We start from the raw sequence: 17139 nt of genomic DNA on the forward strand, positions 1-17139 counted from the left end.
CCCATTTGTCACTAATGGCCTTTTCCTACCTGACACTGCCGCCCATTTGTCTCCAATGGCCTTTTCCTACTTGACACTGCCCCCACATTTGTCACTAATGGCCTTTTCCTACCTGACACTGTCCCCCATGTCTATCACAAATGGCCCTTTCATACCTGAAACAGCCCCCCATTTATCACAAATGGCCTTTTCCTACCTGACACTGCCGCCCATTTGTCTCCAATGGCCTTTTCCTACTTGACACTGCCCCCACATTTGTCACTAATGGCCTTTTCCTACCTGACACTGTCCCCCATGTCTATCACAAATGGCCCTTTCATACCTGAAACAGCCCCCCATTTATCACAAATGGCCTTTTCCTACCTGACACTGCCGCCCATTTGTCTCCAATGGCCTTTTCCTACCTCACACTGCCCCCCATTTGTCACTAATGGCCGTTTCCTACCTGACATGGCCCCCCACGTCTATCACAAATGGCCTTTTCCTACCTGACACTGTCCCCCATTTGTCACTAATGGCCTTTTCCTACTTGACACTGCCCCCACATTTGGCATTAATGGCCTTTTCCTACCTCACACTGCCCCTCATTTGTCACTAATGGCCTTTTCCTACTTGACACGGCCCCCCATTTGTCACTAATGGCCTTTTCCTACCTCACACTGCCCCCCATTTGTCACTAATGGCCGTTTCCTACCTGACATGGCCCCCCATGTCTATCATAAATGGCCTTTTCTTACCTGAAACTGCCCCCATTTAGCACAAATGGCCTTTTCCTATTTGACACTGCTCCCCCATTTGTCACTAATGGCCTTTTCCTACCTGACACGGCCCCCCGTGTCTATCCCAAATGGCCTTTTCCTACCTGACACTGCCCCCACATTTGGCATTAATGGCCTTTTCCTACTTGACACTGCCCCCACATTTGGCATTAATGGCCTTTTCCTACCTGACACTGCTCCCCATATCTATCACAAATGAGTTTTTCCTAACGGACACTGCCCCCATTTATCACAAATGGCCTTTTCCTACCTGACACTGCCGCCCATTTGTCTCCAATGGCCTTTTCCTACCTGACACGGCCCCCCATTTGTCACTAATGGCCTTTTCCTACCTGACACGGCCCCCCATGTCTATCACAAATGGCCTTTTCCTACTTGACACTGCCCCCCATTTGTCACTAATGGCCTTTTCCTACCTCACACGGCCCCCCATTTGTCACTAATGGCCTTTTCCTACCTCACACGGCCCCCCATGTCTATCACAAATGGCCTTTTTCTACCTAACACTGCCCCCCATTTGTCACTAATGGCCTTTTCCTACTTGACACTGCCCCCCATTTGTCACTAATGGCCTTTTCCTGACACTGCCCCCCCGTTTGTCACTAATGGCCTTTTCCTACCTGACACGGCCCCCCATGTCTATCACAAATGGCCTTTTTCTACCTGACACTGCCCCCCATTTGTCACTAATGGCCTTTTCCTACTTGACACTGCCCCCCATTTGTCACTAATGGCCTTTTCCTACCTGACACTGCCCCCTGTGTCTATCACAAATGGCCTTTTCCTACCTGAAACTGCCCCCCATTTGTCACTAATGGCCTTTTCCTACCTGAAACTGCCCCCCATTTAGCACAAATGGCCTTTTCCTATTTGACACTGCTCCCCTATTTATCACAAATGGCTTTTTCCTACCTGAAACTGCCCCCCATGTCTATCACAAATGAGTTTTTCCTACCTGACACTGCCCCCCATTTCTCTCTAAAGGCCTTTTTCTACCTGACACGGCCCCCCGTGTCTTTCACAAATGGCCTTTTCCTACCTGAAACAGCCCCCCATTTATCACAAATGGCCTTTTCCTACCTGAAACTGCCCCCCATTTAGCACAAATGGCCTTTTCCTACCTGACACGGCCCCCTGTGTCTATCACAAATGGCCTTTTCCTACCTGAAACTGCCGCCCATTTGTCTCCAATGGCCTTTTCCTGACACTGCCCCCCCGTTTGTCACTAATGGCCTTTTCCTACCTGACACGGCCCCCTGTGTCTATCACAAATGGCCTTTTCCTACCTGAAACTGCCCCCCATTTGTCACTAATGGCCTTTTCCTACCTGAAACTGCCCCCCATTTAGCACAAATGGCCTTTTCCTATTTGACACTGTTCCCCCATGTGTCACTAATGGCTTTTTCCTACCTGACACTGCCGCCCATTTGTCACTAATGACCTTTTCCTACTTGACACTGCCCCCCATTTGTCACTAATGGCCTTTTCCTACTTGACACTGCTCCCCCATTTGTCACTAATGGCCTTTTCCTACCTGACACAGCCCCCCATGTCTATCACAAATGGCCTTTTCCTACCTGAAACTGCCGCCCATTTGTCTCCAATGGCCTTTTCCTGACACGGCCCCCCATTTGTCACTAATGGCCTTTTCCTACCTCACACGGCCCCCCATGTCTATCACAAATGGCCTTTTCCTACCTGACACTGCCCCCCGTGTCTATCACAAATGGCCTTTTCCTACCTGAAACTGCCCCCCATTTGTCACTAATGGCCTTTTCCTACCTGACACTGCCGCCCATTTGTCTCCAATGGCCTTTTCCTACTTGACACTGCCCCCACATTTGTCACTAATGGCCTTTTCCTACCTGACACTGTCCCCCATGTCTATCACAAATGGCCCTTTCCTACCTGAAACAGCCCCCCATTTATCACAAATGGCCTTTTCCTACCTGACACTGCCGCCCATTTGTCTCCAATGGCCTTTTCCTACCTCACACTGCCCCCCATTTGTCACTAATGGCCGTTTCCTACCTGACATGGCCCCCCACGTCTATCACAAATGGCCTTTTCCTACCTGACACTGTCCCCCATTTGTCACTAATGGCCTTTTCCTACTTGACACTGCCCCCACATTTGGCATTAATGGCCTTTTCCTACCTCACACTGCCCCCCATTTGTCACTAATGGCCTTTTCCTACCTGACACGGCCCCCCGTGTCTATCCCAAATGGCCTTTTCCTACCTGACACTGCCCCCACATTTGGCATTAATGGCCTTTTCCTACTTGACACTGCCCCCACATTTGGCATTAATGGCCTTTTCCTACCTGACACTGCTCCCCATATCTATCACAAATGAGTTTTTCCTAACTGACACTGCCCCCCATTTATCACAAATGGCCTTTTCCTACCTGACACTGCCGCCCATTTGTCTCCAATGGCCTTTTCCTACCTGACACGGCCCCCCATTTGTCACTAATGGCCTTTTCCTACCTGACACGGCCCCCCATGTCTATCACAAATGGCCTTTTCCTACTTGACACTGCCCCCCATTTGTCACTAATGGCCTTTTCCTACCTCACACGGCCCCCCATTTGTCACTAATGGCCTTTTCCTACCTCACACGGCCCCCCATGTCTATCACAAATGGCCTTTTTCTACCTAACACTGCCCCCCATTTGTCACTAATGGCCTTTTCCTACTTGACACTGCCCCCCATTTGTCACTAATGGCCTTTTCCTGACACTGCCCCCCCGTTTGTCACTAATGGCCTTTTCCTACCTGACACGGCCCCCCATGTCTATCACAAATGGCCTTTTTCTACCTGACACTGCCCCCCATTTGTCACTAATGGCCTTTTCCTACTTGACACTGTCCCCCATTTGTCACTAATGGCCTTTTCCTACCTGACACTGCCCCCTGTGTCTATCACAAATGGCCTTTTCCTACCTGAAACTGCCCCCCATTTGTCACTAATGGCCTTTTCCTACCTGAAACTGCCCCCCATGTCTATCACAAATGAGTTTTTCCTACCTGACACTGCCCCCCATTTCTCTCTAAAGGCCTTTTTCTACCTGACACTGCTGCCCCCCGTGTCTTTCACAAATGGCCTTTTCCTACCTGAAACAGCCCCCCATTTATCACAAATGGCCTTTTCCTACCTGAAACTGCCCCCCATTTAGCACAAATGGCCTTTTCCTATTTGACACTGCTCCCCTATTTATCACAAATGGCCTTTTCCTACCTGAAACTGTCCCCCATGTCTATCACAAATGAGTTTTTCCTACCTGACACTGCCCCCCATTTCTCTCTAATGGCCTTTTCCTACCTGACACTGCCCCCCATTTAGCACAAATGGCCCTTTCCTACCTGAAACAGGCCCCCATTTATCACAAATGGCCTTTTCCTACCTGAAACAGCCCCCCATTTATCACAAATGGCCTTTTCCTACCTGACACTGCCGCCCATTTGTCTCCAATGGCCTTTTCCTACTTGACACTGCCCCACATTTGTCACTAATGGCCTTTTCCTACCTTACACGGCCCCCCATTTGTCACTAATGGCCTTTTTCTACCTCACACGGCCCCCCATGTCTATCACAAATGGCCTTTTCTTACCTGAAACTGCCCCCCATTTAGCACAAATGGCCTTTTCATATTTGACACTGCTCCCCCATTTGTCACTAATGGCCTTTTCCTATGTGACACTGCCCCCCGTGTCTATCACAACTGAGTTTTTCCTAACTGACACTGCCCCCATTTCTCTCTAATGGCCTTTTCCTACCTGACACTGCCCCCCATTTAGCACAAATGGCCCTTTCCTACCTGAAACAGGCCCCCATTTATCACAAATGGCCTTTTCCTACCTGAAACAGCCCCCCATTTATCACAAATGGCCTTTTCCTACCTGACACTGCCGCCCATTTGTCTCCAATGGCCTTTTCCTACCTGACACTGCCCCACATTTGTCACTAATGGCCTTTTCCTACCTTACACGGCCCCCCATTTGTCACTAATGGCCTTTTTCTACCTCACACGGCCCCCCATGTCTATCACAAATGGCCTTTTCTTACCTGAAACTGCCCCCCATTTAGCACAAATGGCCTTTTCATATTTGACACTGCTCCCCCATTTGTCACTAATGGCCTTTTCCTACGTGACACTGCCCCCCGTGTCTATCACAAATGAGTTTTTCCTAACTGACACTGCCCCCATTTCTCTCTGATGGCCTTTTCCTACCTGACACTGCCCCCCGTGTCTATCACAAATGGCCTTTTCCTACCTGAAACAGCCCCCCATTTATCACAAATGGCCTTTTCCTACCTGACACTGCCCCCTATTTGTCACTAATGGCCTTTTCCTACCTGACACTGCCCCCCATGTCTATCAGAAATGAGTTTTTCCTACCTGACACTGCCCCAGTTTGTATCTAATGGCCTTTTCCTACCTGACACTGCCCCCATTTCTCTCTACAGGCCTTTTCCTACCTGACACTGCCCCCCGTGTCTATCACAAATGGCCTTTTCCTACCTGAAACAGCCCCCCATTTATCACAAATGGCCTTTTCCTACCTGACACTGCCCCCTATTTGTCACTAATGGCCTTTTCCTACCTGACACTGCCCCCCATGTCTATCAGAAATGAGTTTTTCCTACCTGACACTGCCCCAGTTTGTATCTAATGGCCTTTTCCTACCTGACACTGCCCCCATTTCTCTCTACAGGCCTTTTCCTACCTGACACTGCCCCCCGTGTCTTTCACAAATGGCCTTTTCCTACCTGAAACAGCCCCCCATTTATCACAAATGGCCCTTTCCTACCTGAAACAGCCCCCCATTTATCACAAATGTCCTTTTCCTACCTTAAACTGCCCCCCATGTCTATCAGAAATGAGTTTTTCCTACCTGACACTGCCCCAGTTTGTATCTAATGGCCTTTTCCTACCTGACACTGCCCCCATTTCTCTCTACAGGCCTTTTCCTACCTGACACTGCCCCCCGTGTCTTTCACAAATGGCCTTTTCCTACCTGAAACAGCCCCCCATTTATCACAAATGGCCCTTTCCTACCTGAAACAGCCCCCCATTTATCACAAATGTCCTTTTCCTACCTTAAACTGCCCCCCATTTGTCACTAATGGCCTTTTCCTACCTGAAACTGCCCCCCATTTGTCACTAATGGCCTTTTCCTATTTGACACTGCTCCCCATTTGTCACTAATGGCCTTTTCCTACCTGACACTGCTCCCCATGTCTATCACAAATGAGTTTTTCCTACCTGACACTGCCCCCATTTCTCTCTACAGGCCTTTTCCTACCTGACACTGCCCCCCGTGTCTTTCACAAATGGCCTTTTCCTACCTGAAACAGCCCCCCATTTATCACAAATGGCCCTTTCCTACCTGAAACAGCCCCCCATTTATCACAAATGGCCTTTTCCTAACTGACACTGCCGCCCATTTGTCTCCAATGGCCTTTTCCTACCTCACACTGCCCCCCATTTGTCACTAATGGCCGTTTCCTACCTGACATGGCCCCCCATGTCTATCATAAATGGCCTTTTCTTACCTGAAACTGCCCCCCATTTAGCACAAATGGCCTTTTCCTATTTGACACTGCTCCCCATTTGTCACTAATGGCCTTTTCCTACCTGACACGGCCCCCCGTGTCTATCCCAAATGGCCTTTTCCTACCTGACACTGCCCCCACATTTGGCATTAATGGCCTTTTCCTACTTGACACTGCCCCCACATTTGGCATTAATGGCCTTTTCCTACCTGACACTGCTCCCCATATCTATCACAAATGAGTTTTTCCTAACTGACACTGCCCCCATTTATCACAAATGGCCTTTTCCTACCTGACACTGCCGCCCATTTGTCTCCAATGGCCTTTTCCTACCTGACACTGCCCCCCATTTGTCACTAATGGCCTTTTCCTACCTGACACGGCCCCCCATGTCTATCACAAATGGCCTTTTCCTACTTGACACTGCCCCCCATTTGTCACTAATGGCCTTTTCCTACCTCACACGGCCCCCCATTTGTCACTAATGGCCTTTTCCTACCTCACACGGCCCCCCATGTCTATCACAAATGGCCTTTTTCTACCTAACACTGCCCCCCATTTGTCACTAATGGCCTTTTCCTACTTGACACTGCCCCCCATTTGTCACTAATGGCCTTTTCCTGACACTGCCCCCCCGTTTGTCACTAATGGCCTTTTCCTACCTGACACGGCCCCCCATGTCTATCACAAATGGCCTTTTTCTACTTGACACTGCCCCCCATTTGTCACTAATGGCCTTTTCCTACTTGACACTGCCCCCCATTTGTCACTAATGGCCTTTTCCTACCTGACACTGCCCCCTGTGTCTATCACAAATGGCCTTTTCCTACCTGAAACTGCCCCCCATTTGTCACTAATGGCCTTTTCCTACCTGAAACTGCCCCCCATTTAGCACAAATGGCCTTTTCCTATTTGACACTGCTCCCCTATTTATCACAAATGGCCTTTTCCTACCTGAAACTGCCCCCCATGTCTATCACAAATGAGTTTTTCCTACCTGACACTGCCCCCATTTCTCTCTAAAGGCCTTTTTCTATCTGACACTGCCCCCCGTGTCTTTCACAAATGGCCTTTTCCTACCTGAAACAGCCCCCCATTTATCACAAATGGCCTTTTCCTACCTGAAACTGCCCCCCATTTAGCACAAATGGCCTTTTCCTATTTGACACTGCTCCCCTATTTATCACAAATGGCCTTTTCCTACCTGAAACTGTCCCCCATGTCTATCACAAATGAGTTTTTCCTACCTGACACTGCCCCCATTTCTCTCTAATGGCCTTTTCCTACCTGACACTGCCCCCCATTTAGCACAAATGGCCCTTTCCTACCTGAAACAGGCCCCCATTTATCACAAATGGCCTTTTCCTACCTGAAACAGCCCCCCATTTATCACAAATGGCCTTTTCCTACCTGACACTGCCGCCCATTTGTCTCCAATGGCCTTTTCCTACTTGACACTGCCCCACATTTGTCACTAATGGCCTTTTCCTACCTTACACGGCCCCCCATTTGTCACTAATGGCCTTTTTCTACCTCACACGGCCCCCCATGTCTATCACAAATGGCCTTTTCTTACCTGAAACTGCCCCCCATTTAGCACAAATGGCCTTTTCATATTTGACACTGCTCCCCCATTTGTCACTAATGGCCTTTTCCTACGTGACACTGCCCCCCGTGTCTATCACAAATGAGTTTTTCCTAACTGACACTGCCCCCATTTCTCTCTGATGGCCTTTTCCTACCTGACACTGCCCCCCGTGTCTATCACAAATGGCCTTTTCCTACCTGAAACAGCCCCCCATTTATCACAAATGGCCTTTTCCTACCTGACACTGCCCCCTATTTGTCACTAATGGCCTTTTCCTACCTGACACTGCCCCCCCATGTCTATCAGAAATGAGTTTTTCCTACCTGACACTGCCCCAGTTTGTATCTAATGGCCTTTTCCTACCTGACACTGCCCCCATTTCTCTCTACAGGCCTTTTCCTACCTGACACTGCCCCCCGTGTCTTTCACAAATGGCCTTTTCCTACCTGAAACAGCCCCCCATTTATCACAAATGGCCTTTCCTACCTGAAACAGCCCCCCATTTATCACAAATGGCCTTTTCCTAACTGACACTGCCGCCCATTTGTCTCCAATGGCCTTTTCCTACCTGACACTGCCCCCCGTGTCTATCACAAATGAGTTTTTCCTGACACTGCCCCCATTTCTCTCTAATGGCCTTTTCCTACCTGAAACTGCCCCCCATTTAGCACAAATGGCCTTTTCCTACCTGACACTGCCCCCCATTTGTCACTAATGGCCTTTTCCTACCTCACACTGCCCCCCATTTGTCACTAATGGCCGTTTCCTACCTGACATGGCCCCCCATGTCTATCACAAATGGCCTTTTCTTACCTGAAACTGCCCCCCATTTAGCACAACTGGCCTTTTCCTATTTGACACTGCTCCCCCATGTGTCACTAATAGCCTTTTCCTACCTGACACTGCCCCCCATTTGTCACTAATGGCCTTTTCCTACTTGACACTGCCCCCACATTTGGCATTAATGGCCTTTTCCTACCTGACACTGCTCCCCATATCTATCACAAATGAGTTTTTCCTAACTGACACTGCCCCCATTTATCACAAATGGCCTTTTCCTACCTGACACTGCCGCCCATTTGTCTCCAATGGCCTTTTCCTACCTGACACTGCCCCCCATTTGTCACTAATGGCCTTTTCCTACCTGACACTGCCCCCCATTTGTCTCCAATGGCCTTTTCCTATCTGACACTGCTCCCCATGTCTGTCACAAATGGCCTTTTCCTACCTGACACTGCCGCCCATTTGTCTCCAATGGCCTTTTCCTACCTGACACTGCCCCCCATTTAGCACAAATGGCCTTTTCCTATTTGACACTGCTCCCCCGTTTATCACAAATGGCCTTTTCCTACCTGACACTACCCCCCATTTGTCACTAATGGCCTTTTCCTACCTCACACGGCCCCACATTTGTCACTAATGGCCTTTTCCTACCTCACACGGCCCCCAATGTCTATCACAAATGGCCTTTTTCAACCTTAAACTGCCCCCCATTTGTCACTAATGGCCTTTTCCTACCTGAAACTGCCCCCCATTTGTCACTAATGGCCTTTTCCTATTTGACACTGCTCCCCCATTTGTCACTAATGGCCTTTTCCTACCTGACACTGCTCCCCATGTCTATCACAAATGAGTTTTTCCTACCTGACACTGCCTCCATTTCTCTCTACAGGCCTTTTCCTACCTGACACTGCCCCCCGTGTCTTTCACAAATGGCCTTTTCCTACCTGAAACAGCCCCCCATTTATCACAAATGGCCCTTTCCTACCTGAAACAGCCCCCCATTTATCACAAATGGCCTTTTCCTAACTGACACTGCCGCCCATTTGTCTCCAATGGCCTTTTCCTACTTGACACTGCCCCACATTTGTCACTAATGGCCTTTTCCTACCTTACACGGCCCCCCATTTGTCACTAATGGCCTTTTTCTACCTCACACGGCCCCCCATGTCTATCACAAATGGCCTTTTCTTACCTGAAACTGCCCCCCATTTAGCACAAATGGCCTTTTCATATTTGACACTGCTCCCCAATTTGTCACTAATGGCCTTTTCCTACGTGACACTGCCCCCCGTGTCTATCACAAATGAGTTTTTCCTAACTGACACTGCCCCCCATTTCTCTCTGATGGCCTTTTCCTACCTGACACTGCCCCCCCGTGTCTATCATAAATGGCCTTTTCCTACCTGAAACAGCCCCCCATTTATCACAAATGGCCTTTTCCTACCTGACACTGCCCCCCATTTGTCACTAATGGCCTTTTCCTACCTGACACTGCCCCCCATGTCTATCAGAAATGAGTTTTTCCTACCTGACACTGCCCCAGTTTGTATCTAATGGCCTTTTCCTACCTGACAATGCCCTCCATTTGACACTAATGGCCTTTTCCTACCTGACACTGCCCCCCATGTCTTTCACAAATGAGTTTTTCCTACCTGACACTGCCCCCCATTTGTCACTAATGGACTTTTCCTACCTGACACTGCCCCTCATTTGTCACTAATGGACTTTTCCTACTTGACACTGCCCCCTTTGTCTATCACAAATGGTCTTTTCCAGGCCTTATTTCCAAAATATATAGAGAAGTGACTCAAATTTTTAAGAAATCAAGCCATTCTCCAATTGCTAAATGGTCAAAGGATATGAACAGACAATTTTCAGATGATGAAATTGAAATTATTACCACTCATATGAAAGAGTGTTCCAAATCATTATTGATTAGAGAAGTGCAAATTAAGGCAACTGTGAGATATCACTATACACCTGTCAGATTGGCTAAGATGACAGGAAAAAATAATGATGAATGTTGGAGGGGATGCAGGAAAACTGGGACACTGATGCATTGTTGTTGGTGTTGTGAACGAATCCAACCATTCTGGAGAGCAGTCTGGAATTATGTCCAAAAAGTTATCAAACTGTGCATAGCCTTTGATCCAGCAGTGTTACTACTGGTCTTATATCCCAAAGAAATACTAAAGAAGGGAAAGGGACCTGTATGTGCCAGAATGTTTGTGGCAGCCCTGTTTGTAGTGGCTAGAAACTGGAAATTGAATGGAATGGAATGAATCCATTGGAGAATGGCTGGGTAAATTGTGGTATATGAATGTTATGGAATATTATTGTTCTGTAAGAAATGACCAGCAGGATGAATGCAGAGAGGCTTGGAAAGACTTACATGAACTGATGCTGAGTGAAATGAGCAGAACCAGAAGATCATTATACACCTCAACAACGATACTGTATGAGGATGTATTCTGATGGAAGTGGATTTCTTTGACAAAGAGAAGATCTAACTCAGGTCCAACTGATCAATGATGGACAGAAGCAGCTACACCCAAAGAAAGAACACTGGGAAATGAATGTGAACTTTGTGAATTTTTGTTTTTTTTCCCGGGTTATTTTTACCTTCTGAATTCAATTCTCCCTGTGCAACAAGAGAACGGTTTGGTTCTACAAACATATATCGTATCTAGGATATACTGCAACACATTTAACATATATAAGACTGCTTGCCATCTAGGGGAGGGGGTGGAGGGAGGGAGGGGAAAAATCGGGAAAGAAGCGAGTGCAAGGGATAATATAAAAAATTACCCAAGCATGGATTCTGTCAATAAAAAGTTATTATAAAATAAAATTAAAAAAACAAAAACAAATGGCCTTTTCCTACCTGACACTGCCCCACATTTGTCACTAATGGCCTTTTCCTACATGACACTGCCCCCCATGTCTATCACAAATGGCCTTTTCCTACCTGATACTGTCCCCCCCTCACAAATGACCTTTTTCCTACCTGATACTGCCCCCCATTTTTCACTAATGGCCTTTTCCTACCTGACGCTGCCCCCATTTGTCACAAATGGCCTTTTCCTACCTGACGCTGCCCCCCATTTGTCACAAATGGCCTTTTCCTACCTGATGCTGCCCCTCATTTGTCACAAATGGCCTTTTCCTACCTGATACTGCCCCCCATTTTTCACTAATGGCCTTTTCCTATCCGACATCGCCCATTTCCTGTCACAAATGGTCTCTTTCTGTCAGAGTGCCCCCATTTCCTGTCAGTGCCCCCTTTCCTGTTAGAAATGGACTTTTCCTGTCAGAGTGTCCCCATTCCTGTCGCAAATGGCACCCATTTCTTCCATATATCCCCCAATATTTTACAGGTGCCCCTATCCTTCGATCAGCCCATTTTCCCTCTCCCGGGGTTACCTCTCCCTCGGCCGCCCGTAATTCTGGGTGGGCGGTTCTCGAGGCTACCCCCGACCCCCTCCGGTGGCCTCACCGGACTCACCACATGGTTACCCCATCTCCACCCCCGCCACCCTGGCCTGGTTAGCAGAACCTTTTCCGGCCTGCGAGTCCCCAGTCCGTCCAGGATGTGGCCTGGACGCGCGCTCCCGCCCTCGTGCCCGCGCCCCGACTCAGGGCGGGTTCCCTGGCGGCCTACTCAACTTCACCTTTTAAATTTTCCGCCATCTTCCCCCCCTTGAGCGCTAAGGACATTGGCCAGGGAAGCCCCGAGCCGCGCGAGAACTTCCCGCGGGCCGAACTTGGGCGGGATCGGGAGGTGGGGCCTGGGCGGGGCCGCAGGGACCAAGGGCCCGGCATGGCCGCTACTGCTGCGGCGTCCGGCGGGATCCCGGCCGAGTAGTTCGGGCAGCTGGCCAGAGAGGGAGGGAAGACTGAGTGGAGATGCCGGCTTCTGCACCGGGTATCAGTTTAAGAGCGCTCTTGGGGCGGGGACTACACCAGGGCCATCACCCATTGGCTGGCCGGCGGGAGCGTCTATCCAATTCCTAGCCGATTCCTCCGATTGGCGGAAAAATGCCGGTTTTTTGTCCAATAGTCGGCCGCGTTCGACCATACGTTTCGCTCCTCCCTGTTGGGGGCGGTGCCATTGGCGGGGTGAGGGGCCGTAGGTTAGAGTCGAAACCTTGCCCCGCGACTGCCTCGTTTGCATTTAAGCCTCTCTAACCAATCAGTGGTCAGCGTCTTTTAGTCCCGCTTCCCTTCTCCAGCCCTCCCCCATCTTGGCTTTCCAGGCTTGTCAGCGGTCCAGTTTTGCCGGCCAGCCGAGCTGCCGGACAACGCGGCTCCATCTCCGGTGTCCGTGTCTTTCTACGCATTTTGACTCACGCCTGGACTGCTTTTCCTCCTCACTTCCTCCTCCTCCAATTCCAAAATTTCTGGGCGTTATGGTACCCTAAAGCCTATATTCATACATCCCCCCCCCATAAAACGCTATCTACATACACCTCCTAAAGCGCTGAATACACACACACCCACCCCCACACACACACCGTAAAGCGCTATACACACACATCTATGCACATAGTCCAGCCAAAAGAGCCATAAACGTGTGTATATATATCTATATATCTATATATATGTATGTATATATAAAGCGGGTTGTAGTCCCTTTAAGAGAGCCAGAACGGACTGGGAATCTGAAAGGAATCACAGATCAATAGGAAAGAGTTTCTTAAAGGGACCACAACCCCCTTCATGTGAATGAAACACTCAACTGGAGTCAGCAAAGCCTGAATTCAAATCCAGCCTCAGACACTTCCTGGCTTTGTGAGCGGTAAGTCATCGAATCCCTGCCTATCTTAAATTACTCCCTTGGAAAAATGGGCATAATATTGGCACCCAGCTCCAAGCATTATTGTGATACTCTGTGTAAAGCCCTTGGCACAGGGCCTGGCTCATGGTGGACACATCATGAAATGTCTGCTCTTTCCTGCCCTTCCCCGTTTCTCCAAACTAATGAAGCCCACTCGGCTTCCAGATATCCTTGGGCCAAGCATAGTGATGAGATTCAGTTTCAATAATGTGTGGTGAAGTTCTAGTTTCCAGGGAGTTCTCTACAGGAGTGTGGGCCCATATGCAGGTGCACTCACACTCATACATCCTTCCCTGCCCCCCCCCCCCAGCCGAGAGCCCCTTCATGGTGTTCCCAGACACTTGGGAGAGCAGCAGGAGCACCTTCTCGATGCCTAGGGAGACACAGAAAAGGAGGATTTGGCTTGTGGGGGTCCCCCGGCCTTGCTACACTTGGAGGCTTGACTCGGCTAAGCCCTGGGCCTTCTGCCTATGGGCAGGACCCAGCTCTGGAGCAGCTTTGCCCAGGATATTTCCTCCAGTCTCTCCTTCCAAACCAGAGCTAGTCTCCCTACCTTTCTTTCCCCAGTCGATGTTGTGTGGCTGCAGGGAAACAATAACCCTCAGGCTACCAGGCCCCCGAGAGGGCCACAAACCTAGCTGGTAGATAACCATCTGTAGGGCAGTAATTGCAGAGTTTCAGGGACTACAGTGAGGTGCTTACCAAACTTCTGCCGAGTTCCGCCTCGAAGCCGTACAATTAGCATAGCAACCCCCAAGGGGCCTCCCCAGCTCTTCTCTCCCCTATATTGATCTTGCTCCGGATTCTTGGCTAAGCTCTTTTGGGACTTAGTCCACTTTAATTGGCCCCACGATTATGATAAGCTTTGCCCTTCGACTCGGTGGTGGGTGCCAGCCTGCAGATTTTTTTGAGACACCTTGAGACCCGGGTCTGGGACTCCAAGCATTTGGGGATCTACTTTGAACCCCAACTTCGCACACCTAGCAAATACTGAGGCCCAGGGCCCCCGGATTTTCTGTTGAGGGCTTCTGGGCAGCTTGTAGAGGGCTATTCCTTTCGCCAGTTGAACTGTGGGGGAGCCTTGCTCGTTCGCACCCCATGGTACTGAGGCTTTTCCTTAGATGGCACAGGGCATGGTGAGGGGGGCCTCGGAACCCTAAGCCTAACCCAAAGCATCTTGGGACATATTTTAGGAGCTGGGGAACCTGCTGAGCAGGGCAGATGGCCAGCTGGGCCAAGGCAGGCTTTCCGCCTGTCCCTCCAGAGGCATTTTCCAATGGCCCCCTGCCGCCCATCTCGTTCCACCCGTTCCCTTCTCCATCAGACTGCTGTTGGCTCTTGTCCTTCTTTGTAAAGGGGGAGGAAGCTGCTTCAGCCCAAGCCTGGCCTCCCCTCATCACCCCACCTAGAGTAAAGGGCGATCTCAGGCAAGGACTTCACATGGTCCAAGGATTTGGGCTCGTGGTGGGGGGAGGGGGGGGAGGGGCGGCGCCAGCCGGCTCTCCACTACTGATGGACAAGGCTCCCTTGATCCTTTGCTTGATTGTCTGGCCCCCAAGAACACAGGGCCATACAGACTGAGCAGAGAGGACGAGGGCCTCCCTCCCCTTGCAGTTACATATTTCTTAGACTCTCATGGTTTCTCTGAGGTCTCACTTAGGCCCGGGGAGTTTCAGAGTCAAGTCTGGGAGCACCAATCAAAATCTCTAGCCCCAAACCCATTGATTCCCTTTCCACTGTCAGGCAATAACTCCGTGGGCAGTTTCAGTGGAAAGAGTGTTCCAGTGTAAAACAATTATCTGAATATACCAGCCTGCGGGCTCCAGCAAACTGACCACTTCCCCAAGAGTGAGCGGGGGCAGGGCTGGGCTCACTTTTCATTTTGGTTTTTTTTTTTCCAACTTCAAGCTGATTTTTCTTTTTTGTACTTTTGGTTTTTAGTTCCAAATCCTCTCCTTCCCTCCACCCCTCCCCTGGCTATTAAGACAAGGAAATAATAGACCCATTACACACGTGAAGCTGTACAGAAATGTTTTGTACACATTAACTATGTTGCCCCTCCCGCCAAAAAAGCCACAAAAATAAACGAGACAGTTTTCAAATGAAGAAATCCAAACTATTGAGAGTTTTTTGAGAGCCATGTGAGGGAGGAAAGTTCTCCAAAAGGATAATAATTAAAGAAATGGGGGGGTGTGTACCCAGAGTTGAGGGGAAAGAAGAATAGATGGCCCAAAAAAAGGCAACAAAAAGAAAAAATGACAAATGCAGGGGGGGCTACAGGAAAACAGGCACACTAAGACACTGTCAGTGGGTTTGTGAACTATTCCAATCCTTTTTTTCTTAAAACCAATTTAGAACTGTCTCTCCAAAAATCCACGTGTACCCTTTGACTCAGGGATGCTACTTCTAGATCTGTACCCCAAAAAGATCAAAGAGAGTGGGAAAACGTTACAGGTACAAAATGATTTCTAGCAGCTTTGTTTGTGGTGACAGAGAATTAGAAAGTAAGGGTCTATCCCCTGTGGTATTATTTTGTGGATTATCCCTTAAGACAGTGGTTCTCAAACTTTTGTTTTCAGTATCTTTATCCTATTACAAATGATTGAGGATCTCTCCAAAGCGTTTTTGTTTATCCAGGTTCTATCTATAGACATTTACCATATTGGAAATAAAAACTCGTTTTGAATTTGTAGACCCTCTAAAAGGGTTTCAGAGATCCCCAGGATTCTCTAGACCATACTTTGAGAACCACTGTAGTAAGACCTTGGGAAGTCAGAGACTTCCCAGCTGAGGATCCTTGCCATCTACTGTAGCTAGGCCTCTTCTAGGTAACCATTTACCTGACGGTTTCTCTTCAGCTCCTGGAGGGCCGAACAAATTGTGGAATACGAGTGTGATGGAGTACCGTGGTGATGACAGGGGGTAGTGTCAGAGAAACCTGTAGAAACGAATTCAGACAGAAGGCAAAAAAATCAGGAGAAAAATTTATACGATAATAACAAAATGGTGAAAATAATCAACCATGAAAGGTTTAGAAACTGCTCCCCACAGACGCCATTCCAGGAATCCTGATAAAAACTGCTAGCCATCGCCAGAGAGAGAAGTGATCGGCTGAAAAAGGGCCGATTGAATCCTCTTCTTTCTTTCCCTCTCTTTCCTTCCTTTCTTTTCTCAGAGGCTGGGCAGGGAACATAACTAAAACAGAAATGTGTTTTGTATGGCTCTCCATATTTGTAATGGGTTTGGGGATTCTTGCCTTTTCTATAGGTGGGAGAGGAGGAGGGAGAGAGAGAATTTGGAACTGAAAATAAAGTAAAATTGAATTTTAAAAAAGCAAAGAAAATGAAGGTTTCAGAGAAACTTGGGGAAACCTTGAATGAACCAGTAGAACAAGTTATACAATAACAACAAAAACCTTGGCTTTTTAAAACCTTTTTTCCCCCGTTTAACAAGTGTTTTTATTAGTTTGTCCCTTCACTACCCTTAAATAAAAATTTAAAAATAAACAAAAACCCAACTCCCCAACACATGGTTCCAGTATCTGAGGAAGCCTCTCGGGCTCCCTTTCTTTGGACACGTGCTTGCTCATGT

The 17139-nt window shown here is 48.7% G+C and overlaps 1 long non-coding RNA gene across 19 annotated transcripts in view; it reads right to left on the reverse strand.

The window, feature by feature from the left end:
• The window catches only part of LOC127542514 (uncharacterized), a 38053-nt gene extending 25847 nt beyond the window's left edge, over positions 1-12206 (reverse strand). For 8 of the 19 annotated variants that reach the window (XR_007948698.1, XR_007948702.1, XR_007948691.1 and 5 more), the window contains exons 1-2: positions 9779-12206; positions 4188-4724 (exon numbers count right to left, since the gene is read on the reverse strand). This is a non-coding gene — a long non-coding RNA (uncharacterized LOC127542514). Of the gene's footprint in view, positions 1-4187; positions 4725-4765; positions 4976-7587; positions 8386-9778 lie in introns of those variants that run through there. The other 11 variants (XR_007948689.1, XR_007948705.1, XR_007948704.1 and 8 more) reach the window with 6 other exon arrangements.
• Between the last annotated feature and the right edge of the window lie 4933 nt (positions 12207-17139).

This window comes from Antechinus flavipes, chromosome X, assembly GCF_016432865.1.
Source record: "Antechinus flavipes isolate AdamAnt ecotype Samford, QLD, Australia chromosome X, AdamAnt_v2, whole genome shotgun sequence".
Taxonomy (NCBI): Eukaryota; Metazoa; Chordata; class Mammalia; order Dasyuromorphia; family Dasyuridae; genus Antechinus; species Antechinus flavipes.